This window comes from Theropithecus gelada, chromosome 2 (assembly GCF_003255815.1).
Source record: "Theropithecus gelada isolate Dixy chromosome 2, Tgel_1.0, whole genome shotgun sequence".
Classification (NCBI taxonomy): Eukaryota; Metazoa; Chordata; class Mammalia; order Primates; family Cercopithecidae; genus Theropithecus; species Theropithecus gelada.
In genome coordinates this window covers 183,961,357-183,979,187 of record NC_037669.1, presented here as the reverse complement: position 1 = coordinate 183,979,187, position 17,831 = coordinate 183,961,357, and positions in this window count along the sequence as shown.

The window sequence follows — 17,831 nt, the reverse complement described above, 5'->3', positions numbered from 1 at the left end:
CTCTTTTTTCTTACCAGCCACCTTAGCTAATTCCCTACCATTTTTTAGCTGGAGCTCAACAGTGCCTCCTGGTCCTCCCACATGCACTCAACTCATTGTCCAGTGATGCCATAGTGATCTCCTGGGCTCGAATCTGATGACATAACTCCTCTGAGTAATGTCTCTTCATTCTCTTTAAAGTAAAGTTGAAGCCTCCTAAGCGTCTCAAGATCTTTAGTCAGTTCTTTTTTTTATCGCTGCAGTCTCATCTCTCATAATTTGCTGCCTCCAACTTTTATTGTGACCATTAAATGATGAAAATTTCTGAATGTTCCATGTTCTCTTTTGCTTCCAGGATTTGCAGAAATTGTTCTGTCTTCTTGAAGTGCTATCCTTCTTCAACTATTGAATGTGTCATCACCTCCCCAGTAAAGCCCTTCCTGATCTCCTTAGCCTTGATTAAGCGCTCCTACTCTGTTCTTCAGCCTGTGCCACACTGATTCAGGTGGTGCTAATTGCACTATATTTACTTCTGCTTCCACAAATAAAACTATGAACAACTTGAGGGCAGGAGCTTTCCATCACCTAGCATGGTATCTGATACATTGTTGGTGCTCACAGAAATTTGTTGAATAAATAATCACCATTAAGTATTAATTTAAAGTCATTACTAATTCTGGTAACCCCACTACACCTATCACAGTGCCTGGCACATATTGATCACTCAGCACATTCGGTAACATTAAGGAGTCACTGATCACTTACTATGTACCTCACATATTATAATGCCCTATTGTAAATGTGATCTCATTTAAACTTACCAGCCCATTCCTCCCTAAATAAAGCATGTTTTATTATCTTCAACTAAAAGGTAAAGAAACTAAGGCTAAGAAATATTAAATTACTTTTTCAGGGTCAAATCAACATCAGAAATGGTGTTCAAGCCCAGCTTCTCTTTTCAGTTGAGGAAAGTACCTAAGTCCAACAAAACCATCCAAACTGATCTTTATCAGGTTTATTTAAGGGGAAATAACTTAGTGTCTTTGGTATTATTTCCCCCATAAAAAGTAGTAGAAAAGGAAGAAGCAAAATAATCTAACACTATGAAAACGGAACATTTATTTCCAGTACATATCTATGATGTCTATCAAAATGGAATGTAATTCTTAGAAGAGCCAAATTACAACTCTTGTATGATTAAGTCTTTATCTGTAAGCATTTGATAGATCCTAAGAATCAACCAGGAAAATTGATGTAACAGTACAATGTCTTTCTTCAGTGCATTGAACTGGAAAAAAGTACTAATGAATGCTGATCACGATTTTGATTTCTAATTAGTATACAGAACGTTAATGTTTTCACAGTCAAGAGACACATTAGTATGTATAGGTGGCTTAAGTGGCTATCTAGCTGGTGTTGCTAGGATTGGCTAAAAAAGAAAACTCTTAATAAATATTTCTCACATAAAACATTATCTGAATGTCTATTCAGAGGGATTCCAGTTAGCCATTCTTTTCAGTAGAGACTTTATGTGAAAAATCCTAAGATGACACTCCCAGGAGACTGTGTGATGGAGAGAAAAGCATTCTGACTTTTGAGGTCTGTTCTCCCTCTCTGCTAATTACTTGTTCTGTGAACTGGGCGGGTGACTCTTGAAACACAACCAACAAAGTTCTTTTCTTGTCTGTGAAATGAGGAGTAGGACCACAGGACCCCTAGTCTCGTCAGCATTACCACTGCTGTGGATCTGGGGGTGATCTTATCACTGCAGTAGGCTGACCTCTCTGGTTCCTCCCTTCCTGGATTTTGATACTCTACCTCACTGACCTCACTGTCAACAGTGCTGTGTGGCCCACTGACTGAGCAGTAGTTGGCTGGTAGAACCGTGGAATTTATAGGAATCAGGGAAATAGTAATTATTTCTATTTATTTATCTCCACCCCTTTTCGGCATTCAACATGGATTTCTGAAGTTTTTGTCAGCTAAGAAGCATTTCTGGTCTTCACTGAGCCACAATTTCACCATCTTTAAAGTGGAGGTAAATAATATGTACTTCTTAGTCTCCACCACAGGCTTGTTTTGCCTTACCCTAAATTACTAGTGAGGTTTTAATGGGGAGTGCATTTGTGACAGTGCTTGACGGAATGCATGGTGCACTGAAGGCAGTGCAGGAAGTCAGTTTCTCAATTCTACCTTTGCTTTTTTAGAGTAGCCTAAAGATCAAGTAAACCAACATCCTCATCCTGATACCAAACTTGGCCCATACAAATGTGTAATGCCTGACTTTTGATGGTTCCTCTGCCTGGAGAAATAAACCAATTATATTTTCCTAACTCAACCACCTCTCAATAAACATCTTTCTGCAAAACATGATTTCTCTCCTGTGTGTGGGAGTGGGACACCATCTAATTAGATTTAGGTTCCCTTAATGAGAAGCTGCCCATATGTACTCTCAGCCTTGAATTGCCTGCCCTGATGTGGAGATAGCTACTTGGCCAAGGCTCCAACTGGTGCTTCCTGCCGCCAAGAAATCTTAAATAGCTAAGGCTAGAGGGTCTAACGACAATGTCAGTAGCGGTATCTTACTTCATATGGTAGCTAATTATAACATTCATTCAGAAAAAACATAAAGAGACTTGTTGTCATAGTGATGGCTAATTCTCCAAGTCGGATGCATAGCTCCAATTGGAGAATCTGCCAGCACAGATACGCACATCAATTTGTTGTGTACGCTGCAGGAATAATTGAGATTGTACTTCAAATAAAAAAATTTGACATGGCCAGGGCTTTCTGCATTCATGCTGTATTGCATTCTCTTGAGTACAACAATGCATTTCTATTTTTCTTTTCCAAAATACTAGTTTTCAGGGACTTGGTTACACTCCAGGAACCAGTGGTGATACTGGCTCCTGATAGCCAGGAAGCTTTGAAAGCCCCGAGGCCAGTAACTGGGATGTTCAGAAGCCAATAAGATTTTGTCACTTGTGCAATTAGAATAGATCCACGTTGGGCACAGTGGCTCACACCTGTAATCTCAGCACTTTGGAAGGCCAAGGCCGGCAGATTGCCTGAGATCAGGACTTAGAGACCAGCCTGGCCAACATGATGAAATCCCGTCTCTACAAAAAGTACAAAAATTAGCCAGGTGTAGTGGCTCATGCCTGTAATTCCAGCTACTCAGGAGTCTGAGGCAGGAGAATCGCTTGAACACGGGACGCAAAGGTTGCAGTGAGCCAAGATCATGCCACTGCACTCCAGCCTGGGCAACAGAGTGAGACTCCATCTCAAATAAAATAAAATAAAATAAAATAAAATAAAATAAAATAAAATAAAATGAATAGATCCAGCTAGAGCCCCTGATTCAAGTGGTTGAATTTAGAAACTTTACAGAAAAAAGAGATATTGGTGTCCTTACCCTTCTGATTCTCTTCTCATCTCCATTGCCAGTCCCAGGTTTCCAGCAGACACACAGCTTATTGTCCAATATTCTTTATTGGGTTAGAGCAGCTCTGCATAAATTCTGTCCTGTTTTTATGCTGGAGGAACTAGAGAAAATTAAAAGAAAGAGGGGTTAACAGGTATCAAACAACATGTATGAGCTAAGTACTATCCTAGACACTATTATATCCGGTTTCTCATTTTCCACACCAAATACAAGAGGGAATTCGTTGTTTTTCCAGGATTTATGTGTTCAGTAAGGGGAAAAGATCAGAATCTTCCCATAAACACTTTTTAAATTTATTTTTAATTTCCATAAAGGTTATTGGGGAACAGATGGTGTTTGGTTACATGAGTAAGTTCTTTAGTGGTGATTTGCGAGATTTTGGTGCACTCATCACCCGAGCAGTATACATGGAGCCCTATTTGTAGTCTTCTTCCCATAAATTCTTAAACCATCTTTTCCCCATGATCCTCAAGCCCAAAACTGGCCCTGGGTAGTAATGTCACCGCCTCTTCCTCCTTATCTCTACTCTGTCACCTTGAGACTCTTAAAAGCAAACGTATTTCCCAAATAGGAGGCAGCACCAATTTGGGAAGAGAGCAGGGATAGGGGATGCATAGTGGGGAGAAGTTATCAGAATAGAGAAACAATTACTGGACCATATTGCGAGATGGACTGTCAGATGGTCTGCCTACACAACCTTCTATCTGTAGGGTGAAAGAGAAAAATACTAGACTGAAAGTCTGGTAATAAGAGTTTTATTTTTAGTTCTTATATTACAATTTCCTCCTCTTGTATTAGAGTGGTGGGACGAGGTTAGTAACTCTCCTATGGGCAGGTGGATAAAGGCATCACATATGAAAATAATAGGGAATTGGGGTAAGATGGTACACTAATATATTCTTGTTAAACTCCCCCACAAAATAGATATAGCAAAGATGAATAAAACTAAAATCCCACAGAAATAATATACAACGTATTTCCATGAACCCCAGAATATAAGCAGAGTATATATATCACGACAAGAACTGTTGTATTAAAGGCTATGTAGGAGAATGTGAAGGGAATATAAAGAACTTCCAATGGTGCTGAAAGCCCAAAGACCCCCCCCCCAGATTGCCAGTAACCACTCACTGGAAAGTTTGACTGGTCATTTGTAGACAGTGGTTGAAACTGAGAGAATGCTTTGCAGACTCAAATTTATTGGTCAATACAAAGAGCTCATGAAAGCTTAGATAATACCAGCGTGATCTGTAACCTGTAAACCATTGAAACTAACTAACCAAATATTCTTGTAGGAAGGAACTCAGAACTGAGGATAGACCACTGAGAATAGAATCCAAATTGCGCCAAACAGGTACAATGGGAGCAAAGAAATGCAACAATCTAAGTAAAATAGAAGGAGGGGAGGGGAAACTCACCACATTGTAAAAAAATGTGAAGCAACTTCCCCACCATAACATCCCATTTTCCAAAAACAAAAGAAGAGGGTGCTGTAGAGCTTGGAAGCTGGACAAACTTCCCTGACCATATAGTACTATGATTCCCCATTCGGTAGTCACTAGCCACATGGGGCTATATTAATTCTAATTAAACTAAAAGAAATTAGCTTAAGGTTTTATTAATTAAATTTCATTAAAATTTAATTAAATTAATATTTTAGTTTTTCGGCTGCACTAGCCACGTTTCAATTTCTTACCAGCCTATGGTTAGAGGCTACTGTATTATGTGGTGCAGAACCTTTCCATCATTGCAGGGTGTTTTACTGGACAGTGCTAGTCATCTAACAAGTAACATGAGCAACAGAAAATGAGCACAGTCAAATCCTACACAAAGTCATAAGATAAAAGAAAATATGGTGCAAAATCATGTGCCTATAAAACAGGGATTGGCAAACTCTTTCTGTAAAGAGAGTGAGTATTTTTAGGCTTTATGGGCCTAGAATAGACAGTAAATATTTTAGGTATGTAGAAAAAGTTTTTGGCTTTATGTGTCATGTGGACTCTGACACAACTACTCAGTTCTGCCAATGTAGAGTGAAATTCGCCATAGACAATAAGTAAATGAATAAACATGGCTGTGTTCCAATAACTTTGTTTACAAGAACAGGTGATGAGCTGGATCTGGCCTGCTGTCTGTCTTTTGCCAACCTCTGCTACAGACCACGAAGTTATATCAAAAAGACAGATCCACAAAACAAATGAAAATGGTAACTAAGGCCAGGTGCAGTGGCTCGCTCCTGTAATCCCAGCACTTTGGGAGTCTCAGAGAGAAGGATCACTTGAGCCCAAGAGTTCAAGACCAGTCTGGGCAACGTGGCAAGACCTTGTTTCTACAAAGAACTCAAAAATTAACCAGGCATGGTGGTGCATGCCTGTAGTACCAGCTACTCAGATGGCTGAGGTAGGGAGATTGACTGAGCCCAGGGGGTCAAGTCTGCAGTGAGCTGTGATTGTGCCATTGCACTCCTGCTTGGGCAATAAACAACAGAGCAAGACAAAAAAAAAAAAAAAAAAAAAAAAAAAAAAAAAAAAAAAAAAAAAAAAGAAAGAAAGAAAGAAAAGAAAACAAAACAAACAGAAAACAATAACTTAATAATCAAAATCAGCTAAAAGAATAAAAGAGTGAGTCAAGTCTGTAAATTTAATCTGTAAATATAGTGGGCATGGAGAAATGTCAGGAGAACTGATAATCTTAGGCTATAAAACATCCTTAATAAATTTCAAAGAAGAGAAAAAATAGAAACAGTATTCTCTGACCATAATACATTAAAAATGAAAATTTAATTTAAAGGAAAGATCCTTCTACTGATACATTTTTAATGTTATTAAATAATTCCTGGTTCCAAGAAAAGATAAAAAAGCAAACTATAGGTTTTCTGGAAAAATAACTAATGTGACCACAATACAAATCAGAATCTATGAAATATGGCTAAAGCAGTTACCAGAGGAAGTCTAATAGTATTAAATATCCATATGAATAAAAATTAAAGAATAAAATAAATAAGCTAAATACTCAAGAATTTCGAAAAAGAATAAGACAGGAAGCCAGAGGAAAGAATTAATATAGATCAAAGTAGAAATCAATGAAACGTAAAATAGAAAACCAGCAGAAGTAATAAATAAAGGTAAAATTTGGCCCTTTGAAAAAAAAACCACAACAAAATGTTCAAACCACTAGTTAACTCTAACCCAATTTTTTACAACAAGGGGAGTATAAATATATAAACTTAGAAATGATAAGATAAATAATCAGCCAGAAAAATATTACAAATTTATGAAACTAATCATGACTTATAAAAATGCACCCCAGTAAAAATAGAAAGACTAGAAAGACCAAATACCACAAGAGAATTAAAGTATTTAAAGAACATAAAAGGCCCGGCACGGTAGCTCAGGCCTGTAATCCCAGCACTTTGGGAGGCCGAGGCAGGCGGATCATGAGGTCAAGAGATTGAGACCATCCTGGCCAACATGGTGAAACACCGTCTCTACTAAAAATGTAAAAATTAGCTGGGCATGGTGGCACACGCCTGTAGTCTCAGCTACTCAGGAGGCTGAGGCAGGAGAATCGCTTGAACCGGGGAGGCAGAGGTTGCAGTGAGCCAAGATCGCATCACAGGTCACTGCACTCCAGCCTGGCGACAGAGCAAGACTCCATCTAAAAAAAGAAAAATAACACAAAAGCACCAAGACCAGGTGTCAAAAGACTATGTTCCATTTCTGTCAAAAGACTATGTTCTCCTTGAAAGGCTTGTTTGCTTCCATTGTATACCCCTCGAAGTTTCTAGGAAGATCTTTTATACAAAAGACCTCTGTGCACTCACATTCTACGTGTATTTACTTGAGCACTTATTAAGTGCATTCTGTGAAATTGATGCTGGCTGGGGGTGGTTACAAGCAGGAGTGGAGGTAGCGGTTGAGGTCTGTGGTGACATGGTAAAAAAAAAAAAAAAAAAAAGAAAGCTTCATCAACCAAGACAGCAGATGCCTGCAGCCTGCAACAAACAGGAACATCATCACAGGGCAACTGTGGGCTGGGCAGATCTAGCTTTGAATTCTGATTCTTTCCATTTATAGCTTTATGACCTTGGGCAAGTTATTTAATTTCTCCAAGTGTTACTCTGCTTACCTCTATGATGAGAATAATAAAAGTACTGACCTTACGTAGTTGGTGTGAAGATGAAATGAAAACAAAGTTTATAAAGTGCTGGGCTATGCAGTGCCATGAAGTACCCACTCAGTGGATGTTGCCTGCTGTCATCATGACAGGTGTGAGAGTGATAATAATGTGCTGTCTTGAATCGGGTTTCAAGGTTCACAAATGGGAAAAGCAAATTGAAATATGCATTTACTTTCAAAATCCAGTCCCTTTAAGCCAGAAGAAATATTGCAATCTGAAACCTTCTCTCCTTGCCCCCAATCTTCCCAATTCAAGACATGTTCCTCAGGGAACACTGGGTAAAAATGATGAGTTGAAAATGTACACATTGCTTGCCTCCATTCCCGAACCCTACTAAAACAATAGTAAAGATACATATTTTTAAAGGATAAAATTCATAACAGTAGAGAAACTGAGACGAGGCAAATTTACAAGAAACAAAATTTTGAAAGGTAAAATGCAAATGAATGAATGCTAACTAATTTAGCTGTACAGGAAAAGCTGAATCTTAAACTAGCACTGGTGAATGTTAAAAAAAAAAAAAAACCCAATTTACATGCAGAACCCCTCAAAATCTTACTAATTTGCACTAAGCAGCTTAGGAATTATGAGTGAACAGGCTAGCTTAAAAAGTCTGCTTTTGACAATTGTGTCCTCTATACCTTGCAGCCAGGTGAACACTCACCTGGTAGAAGACTAGAAATGTGGTCTCTGAACAGGATGAAATGGACGTTCCCTAAACTAGAGGGCACCAGGCACAGTTGAGAGTGGGCCACCATCCTGAAAATAAGGACAATAAGAAAATATAAGCGCTCCAAACATTGAGGTCTCAGCTGACACTGCCAACACAGTTACAAAAATGCCAATGCAAGACCAGAGGATACTTCTCCAGAAATACAATCAGTCTAAGGGGAAAGATTTACAGATACTGATAAAAAATGGCCCAAACTCACCATTAGATCCCACAGTCAACATGTCCCACCCCATGAATCCAGAGATTCCAATAAACTTCTCCTGTGACCTAGTCTAGTTAGGTTTTGTGGTTCCCCAAGGATGTCTATTTGTAACTTGAAATACAGAGACCAAAACAAACACAAGGCACATTAGAGAAAAAAGAAAACATACAGGGAGAAGACAACTGAAAAACCATATATCTTTGGAGAGTTAAGAGGTGATATGGCATCCATGAGAAAAGAAGAAGATGCAATTAAAAAACATACTCAGAGACAAGTAAAAGAACACTTGGAAATTGAAAATGTAACAGCAGATATATGAAAATTCAATAGAAGAAACACAAGTTAAGGTTGAAGACATATATGATCGAATAGAAAAAAAATGGCAGACAACAGCCCTCAAGGTCTAAGGTCTGAATAACAGGGCTTCCAAAAGAAGAGAAGAGAAGAAATGGATGGGAGAAAATCACCAACCAAATAAGTCAGGAAAAGGTCCTCTAACTAAATGACACTAGTTTCCAGATTGAGAGGGCCTGGCACAATGGATAAAATAGCTATGATGGGGGAAAGAGAGAGGAAGACAGAGAAGGTAAGGCACGGCCCCAACAGAGAGAGAGAGAAAGAGGAATAAGATGGAGAAGTGGGGAGAAGGGAGAGGAAAGAAGGGGAGGAAAGAGAGGGAAAAAACCCAACAACTTACAAAGACTCATGAATTTGAATGGCTTCAGACTTCTTTCAACAGACATGTTAGAAGCTAGAAGATTATGGAAGGGAGCCTTCAACATTCTGAATGAAACGATTCCTAATGTGGAATGTCATAACCAACAAAATCATCGGTCAGGTGTGAGAATTAAATAAATACAACTTCAGAGATGAATGTTCGCAAAATTTTACCTGCCTTATATTCTTTTCCGGAGAGCTTTGCTCTGCCAAAGGATGTACTTCCTTTGAAGAACGGAGAAAGCCAATAAAGAGGAAGAGATGGATACAGAAAACTGGGAATCGAAGAGAGATGAAGGGAATCCTAATGATGACTTGAAATAGAAATTAAAAGAAAATAAAGAATGTGTAAGCAAATCTCAGTTGTATGTAAGAAAACCCAATTCTCCCTTAAGAAGAGAAAGAGCTGGAGTCCTTTAAAATTAACGGCCTGTTTTTCTGTGGCTAGTGAGCCTTATCTCTCCCTTTCCCAGGCATTGTGAAGACTCTGTTTCTCTAGCTGTGCAGCTGCAAGGTCACCAGACAGATAATCTCAAGTCATAAAACATGTTGTTCATTAAAAAGTAAGAAACGATGTAATGCATGTCTCAATTAAATAACTGTCTTTGTTTCTCGCTTCTGTAATGTGCTTCCCCCTGCAAAGATCTCCCCCTGCCCCACAAAATGCTTAAAAGGTAGCTTGACTCTTGGTTCAGGGCTCAGTCCTTTGGATGTTAATCCAACTGGGTCAGTGCATCTAAATAATTAAATGATTTCTCCTCAACCCCTCGGTCTCTCTGATTCCTTGATTATCCCACCACAGACTGACCAGGCAGATCCAATGATGCAGCTGTGTATCCAGCAAAAAGGTTAAAATCAGCACTCTGGAAAACAACAGAAGGCCCCCAAAAAATTCTTCAGAAAGTTATGAATAGAATTAATAATACTTTTGAACATTTTGAGAGAAAACCTGAACAGTCTGCAGACCTTCAGATGAATTAGGTTACCTACATTGAAAAAATAAGCAAATTTAAAAATATAAGACAATCATTAGCTCTAAAAAATAATAAAAACTTATTCAGAAAAAAGAATCAGTTGAAAGTACACATTTCACAAACAGTGTCTGCACAGTAAAAATCATAAAGAGGATTTAAACCCCTAGCTAACCTAACCCAATTTTTTACAAAAGAGGAAGTATAAATGTATAAACTTAGAAGTGACAAGCTAATCAACAAGCCAGAAAAAAAATATCTTATGAAACTAATTTGTGAACTCTATGTAGACACATTTAAATCTAGCCCAGGTTGGGACGCAATTGTCACGAGAAGATTTGGATAGTATGAAAGGATGTGCACATGTGATAATGGAAGAGGGAGAAAACTGAAAAAAGGTAAGTACCTCTATCCGGAACCAAATACCAAAATGTAGTAGCTAAAATAGGTGAAAGTGGTGTGTTGGAGAGGTGCACATGAAAGAAAAGGGCAGAAGGGCACTACTGCTTTCTGAAATAAATCTTGTGGACTCGTCAACCATCAGTGTAAACGTATAATTCTTATTAAAACAAGTACACAAACAAAAACTGAAAACTCAAAGGAAATCTCAATTAGGGCATGAGCTCTCTGCTTGTGAACTTCACTTCTGATTCTGAAGGGTTTCTAAGTAAGCCTAACACACAGTATGTTTTCCCCACCAATCTTTATTTTTTTTGAGACTGAATCTCGCTCTGTCGCCCAGGCTGGAGTACAGTGGCACGATCTTGGCTCACTGCAAGCTCCACCTCCCGGGTTCATGCCATTCTCCTGCCTCAGCCTCCTGAGTAGCTGGGATTACAGGTGTCTGCCACCACGCCCGGCTAATTTTTTGTATTTTTAGTAGAGACGGGGTTTCACCGTGTTAAACAGGATGGTCTCGATCTCCTGATCTCATCATCCGCCTGCCTCGGCCTCCCAAAGTGCTGGGATTACAGGCATGAGCCACCATGCCTGGACCCCATCAATCGTCTTTTAAGTGAAAGAATGTGAGGGAAGATGTGTTTGTGGATGTGGTACACCTACATAACCGTATGACAGTGACTGAAAACAACTAGTTTTTATATGTGCAAACGCCACACAATGTTTTCTAAGCCGTTGTCCCTTATTGCTACACTCAGATTCCTAGGCAGTTGCCCTGCGGGTGGAGTGGGGAAAGGAAAATACTCTAACAGAGGGAAGTGGCCAGGAGAAGCATCTAGACAACCCACCAGATAGCAGTTAACAAGGTGGTAACTACCAGTGGTCAGAATAATATAAACAACAGCAGTGACAACTATTCATGGGACTGAAGACATCTAGTTTACAAAAGACTCACATCCTTTAAAAAAAAAAAAAAAAGTCCTAATTGAGACGAGCATCTTTGTGTCTGTAAGACAGCTAAAGTGTGGGTAATCTGGGTCAGCAATTCCATGTGGGCTCCCAGCCCACAGCCAGGATCATCTACCAGCTGTGTGAGTGAACTGTCTTGGATGCCTACCCCATTTGGCTAGGTGATACCAAACCCAGCTTCTCTCTGACTATAACGCCAAAGAACCTCAAGTGAGAATCCCCAGGCTGAGCCTATCGGTGCAGAGAACCATGAAAAGTAATAAGAAATTTCTGTTTTAAGCCACTAAGTTTTGGAATGGCTTCATGCAGCAATAAATACACAGAATAAGGATGATCTACACTAGTCCCCTCATTTTAACAACAGGACAATCAAATCCAGAACAGAGGGTGGCCTTCCCAGCGTCTCAGATCTGGTAGCAGGGTAGAGGTTGAGTCTGGAACAGATTCAGACCTTCCTGGCTTTAGGCCATGGGTTCATTGTCCAAGGCCATTTAATCTATACTAAATACTGCAATATTTTTTCCTCTTCCCCTTCCTTCTTCTCCTCGTCCTTTCTCTTCTCTTCTTCCTTCTTCCTCTTATAGCTATTTTGATATGTCAAACTTAGAGAAAAATTTCAGCAATAATGCAAGAAACTCCCATACACTCTTTACCCAGATTCACCAATTGTTGGCATTTTGTCTCCTTTGCCAATGTTCTTTTAAAGAGAACATTTTTCCATAGGAAGGCTGCCCACAAAATGAATTCCCGCTGAGTGGTTAGTCACCAATCAGATCATCCCAGCAGGAATGAGAGCAAGAATGGGCACCCGGGAATGTGAGGCACGTAGGAGGGAAAGCTGTGGAGAAAAGAGAAATGTTAATCAGGAAGAAAGGGCATCAAAGGGAGACCAGAATCACTATAGACAAATTTGTCTGCAAGACATAGTCTCCAGGAGTTTCCTGAACTAGCCTGCCTTTCTGAATACACCACAAACCTGAAGTCTGCAGGCACACTCTTGAATCCTACCACTAGCTGCATGGCCTCGGGCGAGTTTCCTTCCTATCTGGGAGCCTCGGTTTTTACCTCTCTTTATAGGCCATATTAAGTAAATCAACGTTATGTGAAAAGGCTTTGTGAATGGTGCTGAGTAAAGGAATTTTAATTATTTGCATCTAATAGAATCACTTCACTTGGGGAAGTGGTTGGTTGGTTGGTTGGTTGGTTGGTTGGTTGGGTTTTTGAGACAAGGCCATACTCTGTCGCCCAGGCTGGAGTGCAGTGGCATGATCTCAGCTCACTAGACACTCAACTTCCTGGGCTCAAGCAATCCTCCCACCTCGGCCTCCCAAGTAGCTAGGACTACAGGCACACCAGCATGCCCGGCTAATTTTTGTACCTTTTGTAGAGATGGGATTTCCTCATGTTGCCCAGGTTCCGCTGGGGAGCTTGTGAAAACTTTTGGTTCTATATCTCCATCTTTGGAAATTCTTATTTAAATGGCATGGGGTGGAGTCCAGGTACTACTGTTTGTTTGTTTGTTTGTTTTAAGTTCCTGAATAGTTTTTAATGTTCTGCCAAGTTTGAGAAACGGCTGAGATAGTCAATATGACTGTCATCCAGTAGCTGCCTGGACTCCCAGAACTCTTGCAGACTGGGCTAGATGTCCTCTGCCCTTTGCCCACTTCTGTTGCCACCCTCATCACAAAAGTGAAACATGATAGTTAGGATAGGCTTCCCATTTCATTTCTGCATTCTCTGATAATTTGCATCAGAAGGATTGCTTCCTGGAAGTGCCTTGCAGATTGTCAGTCTCTCTGTAACTAGTCAGAGTTTAATCCTTTGCAGGTTTTTTGTTTCCGCCAGAGTTTAACAGCTGTCACTCTTCCCCTCTAGCAGTTTATAAACCTAATTGCTACTGTACAGATCTATGTAATTTGGGATTGACAGGAACTGACTCACATGCAAATACCTCTGTAAAGAAATGTGGGAGGGATTTTATATTTCTTGGTGGTCTTAGGAAGGCAGAATAATAATTTCTCAGATGACTATCACTTTCTTTTAGTTACAAAAATATCCTTTCTGATGCAGTTATTTCCCTCTTTTTTTTTTTTACTACAAATATCTTTGAGATGAACTACTCATACATTTTGAAGTTGAATCCTCCCCTTTCTGTCCTCCTTCCTTCCTTCCTTCCTTCCTTCCTTCCTTCCTTCCTTCCTTCCTTCCTTCCTTCCTAGCATTTATTGAGCCCCTGCTTTGTTAGGCATTGAGGATGCAAAGATGAATAAGAATGTGTTCTACCTTCCGTGAGACTCTTAGTCTAAGGATAGAGAGAGACAAACACAATACAATTTGAAAGATGTTATAATAGAGGCACACAGACTTCTGTAGGACCATCTTTTGATTAGGATATTTACAAGAGAGAGGTTTTTTTTTTTTTTTTTTTTTTTTTTTGAGACGGAGTCTAGCTGTTGCCCAGGCTGGAGTGCAGTGGCGTGATCTCGGCTCACTGCAAGCTCCACATCCTGGGTTCACACCATTCTCTGCCTCAGCCTCCCGAGTAGCTGGGACTACAGGTGCCTGCCACCATGCGTGGCTAATTTTTTGTATTTTAATAGAGACGGGTTTTCACCATGTTAGCCAGGATGGTCTTGATCTCCTGACCTCGTGATCCGCCTGTCTCGGCCTCCCAAAGTGCTGGGATTACAGGCGTGAGCCACCATGCCCGGCTGACAGAGGACATATTTTATTTGAATTTGGAAGGATGAATTTAAGACTTCTTCAGGCAGGCATCTGAGGAAAGATATTCTGAGCAAAGGAATAGTATGTGCAAAACTCCTGGGCATTAACTAACAGAGTATGTTAGGACAATTGTCATGGCAGTCCAGAGAATAGAAGGGTTTTCTTGGGAGAAGAGACATGATGAATGGGGATTATTGCCTAGCACTTGCTGCTGAAGGAAATTCTTAAGGGAAACACCCATCTTAATCCACTTTAGCTCAAGGTCTGGTTAGTCCTCCATTGCTCGGGGGGGGGGCTATAGATGCCTATGGTCTATTTTCTTGAAAATAGAAAACTATTTTCGTGGCATCCATAGAGGCTCTCTGATTTAGATTTCTCCAACCTCACCTCATACTGCTCACCCCTGTACTCACTGTGGTCCAGGCACACAGGTCTCCTTTCTCTTCCTGACTGTCCACTCATTCCTGCATCTAGGCCTTGGCTCTTGATAATCCCTTTGTCTGGAATTTTCAGATCTTCACATGGTTGCCTCCTACTTGTCATTCAGGTCTCAACTCAAATATCACCATCTCCAGGAAGCCTTCCCAGAAGACTCCATCTACAGTTACCCTTCCCTCATCCACTCACTTTCTGTGAACCCACCTATAAAACTTTTTCTAGAGAGGTCATCATTATACAAACTAATTTTGTTTACTTGTTCATATGTTACTGTCCATTTCCTTCTTAGAGAATATACACTCTGTGACAGGATGCTCTTTGTCTGATTTTCCTGCTGAATCCCCAGCCCTTAGCTAGTCCATGACACTTGGTAAGTGTTCAACAAATTTGCTGAATAAAACCGCTGGTCCATATTTTTATTGAAGCTATCTCTTCCCAGGGGCCAAAATACCCATGTGTTCCATCCCCATTTTCTAGTATCAAGTTATCTCAGAAGTAAGATCAGAATTGTTATTGATGAGCATGGAAAGAAAACATAAAGAAATTGAGAGCCCTAAGAATTATGCTCTGGCTCAATGAGGCCTGAGGAAATGTCCCTACCTTACCACAGGAACAACCCAGAGTGCAGGTGTCTCCTGTCCTCCGCCTCTCTTCCACCAGGCAACGCTGGGGGCTTATCTGCCTCTGTGTCCTCATTTTCTAGTTTACTGCATCACCTCTCTTGGTAGATTTTCTCCTTCACTCTGTCAGTTCCACAGTTGCATTGCTATGACTATGACTCTGAAAGGCACCACCTCTTCATACTCTTAGGATTCAGGCCATGTGCACAACGTGACCCAAGTGAGGGAAGAGGGAGCACATTCCATGCCATGTGGGTATGAGGGTGACACAGACTCACAGGAGGCTGGAGTGAGGAGGGGAAGCCAAGGGCGTCTATCACCCTGAGTGACTTGACTGCCTCATTAGTTGTTCATTTCTAACAAATTTTGAGGGTTTTAAGACTGTCCTTTTTTATATATACTTACAATTTAAGTAAATCCTACGAATGAAAGCATTTTCCAAATTCATTTTCTTTGGTTAAAATGGAAATCAATTCAAAAAGCATCTTTTAAAAAGTAAAAAGCAAAATAATCTAAGGAATGTGTTTATTTTATCTTGCATCCAAGGAAGGAAGACTTTGTATCAGCTAAAGACAGAGTTTTCTCTTTCTGGGCCTTGGGTACTCAGGAGTGAATCCTGTAGCTAAAGGCAAATTTTCATTTAAGCCTTCTAGACGGCCTTAATTACCTGGTGAAAATCATGGAAGGTGATGCCAAGTGGTATTTGAATCTGTCAGTTTCCTTTACTGCTTTGGGGATATAGATATTTTCCACTCTAATGTGGCAAAATATTCAATCAGCTTAAATTATGCATGCACTCCAGATCAAGTTAGTTAGATGTCAGGAGCAATTCAATATTTTTTTTGAATTTGGAAGCCTGAAAGCCAGCAAGATAAAAGTTTAGGGGAGCTAGATACAAATTAACCTTGCAGAATGAAGAAAAACAAGTATAAAAGTGAAAAAACTTTTACTCCCTGGCTGTGCCAATTAGTCACTGGGTACTAATGACAGTGGTAATACCACCACAGTGACAGTGGTATTAGTACTAATGACAGTGGTATAGTGGGATCACTAGTGGCATTAGTACTAATGACAGCTGCACAGTGGGATCATTCTGGCAATATTGAACAGCCAGTTTTAATTTCCAGTGCCTGCCTCAAATTTCTGAGTCTTCTTCATTTTTAAAAATAGATGTCAGGTACATGTTCCATTGTCACTTGCTTTGTGATTGTGACAATGATGTCACTTCTCGGTGTCAATGCATTCATTTTTCAGTGGAGGACACTTTATCGGGGTCAATTTAGCTATCTAGAGGTGGGCTCTGGTGTTTCTGCTTACCTTAAGTGGCATAATTTATTAATTCTGGGAATTCGGGAAACATTTATAAAACATCTACTATGTGACAAGAAACTGAACCAGTGTGGACAGAGATGAGACATTGGCCCTGCATGCAAGCCATCTCTAAACTCTTGATATATGGCCCAGTAATGCTGGTGCAAAGTAGAATGGAGTAAGTCTTATGGAGGCAATGCAAACTAGGGGCTTGTGGTTGGAGCATGAGGAAAGGAGATTCATTATGAGTCGAGGATCCAAAGAGAGTTTGGATTTTAGCTGAGATTGTTAAGAATATGTTACATTTCAACAATATATAATGGCAGGGGAGAGTGTTCCAGACAGAAGAAACTGCTTGAGCAAAGACATGGGGCTGTACAAAAACCAAGTGTCTTGTGATAACAGTGAATGTGGTTGGAGACCAGGATGTTAATGACAGCAGGAGAGGCACTGAATAAGGGAAAGAGAGATGAGCAGAACATAGTGAACCGCTAAAGGGTTATAACAAGCCTTGAGTGGTAGACTGAAGCATTTGGTCAATGTTTAGTAGGTAACAGAGACCCTCTTAAGGCTTCTGTTTTAGACTATATGCTTGTGTCCTATGATGATTAATATTGAGTGTCCACTCGATTGGATTGAAGAATACAAAGTATTGATCCTGGGTGTGTCTGTGAGGCTGTTGCCAAAAGAGATGAATATTTGAGTCAGTGGGCTGGTGAAGGCAGATCCACCCTTAATCTGGTGGGCACAATCTAATTAACTGCCAGCGAATATAGAGCAGGCAGAAAAATGTGAAAAAGAGAGACTGTCTTAGCCTCCCAGCCTGCATTTTTCTCCCGTGCTGGATGCTTCCCGCCCTCAAACACTGGACTCCAAGTTCTTTAGTTTAGGGACTCGAACCGGCTCTCCTTGCTCCTCAGCTTGCAGATAGCCTATTGTGGGACCTTGTGATCGTGTAAGTTAATACTTAATAAACTCCCCTATATATAGTTCCTCTGTATATATATGGTTAGTTCTGTTCCTCCAAAGAACCCTAATACATGTCCCTTCAAAATTCACATGTTGAAATCCTAACCTCTAGTGTGATGATATTAAGATGCGGGGCCTTTGGGAAGAAATTACATAATGAGTGTGGGGCCCTCTT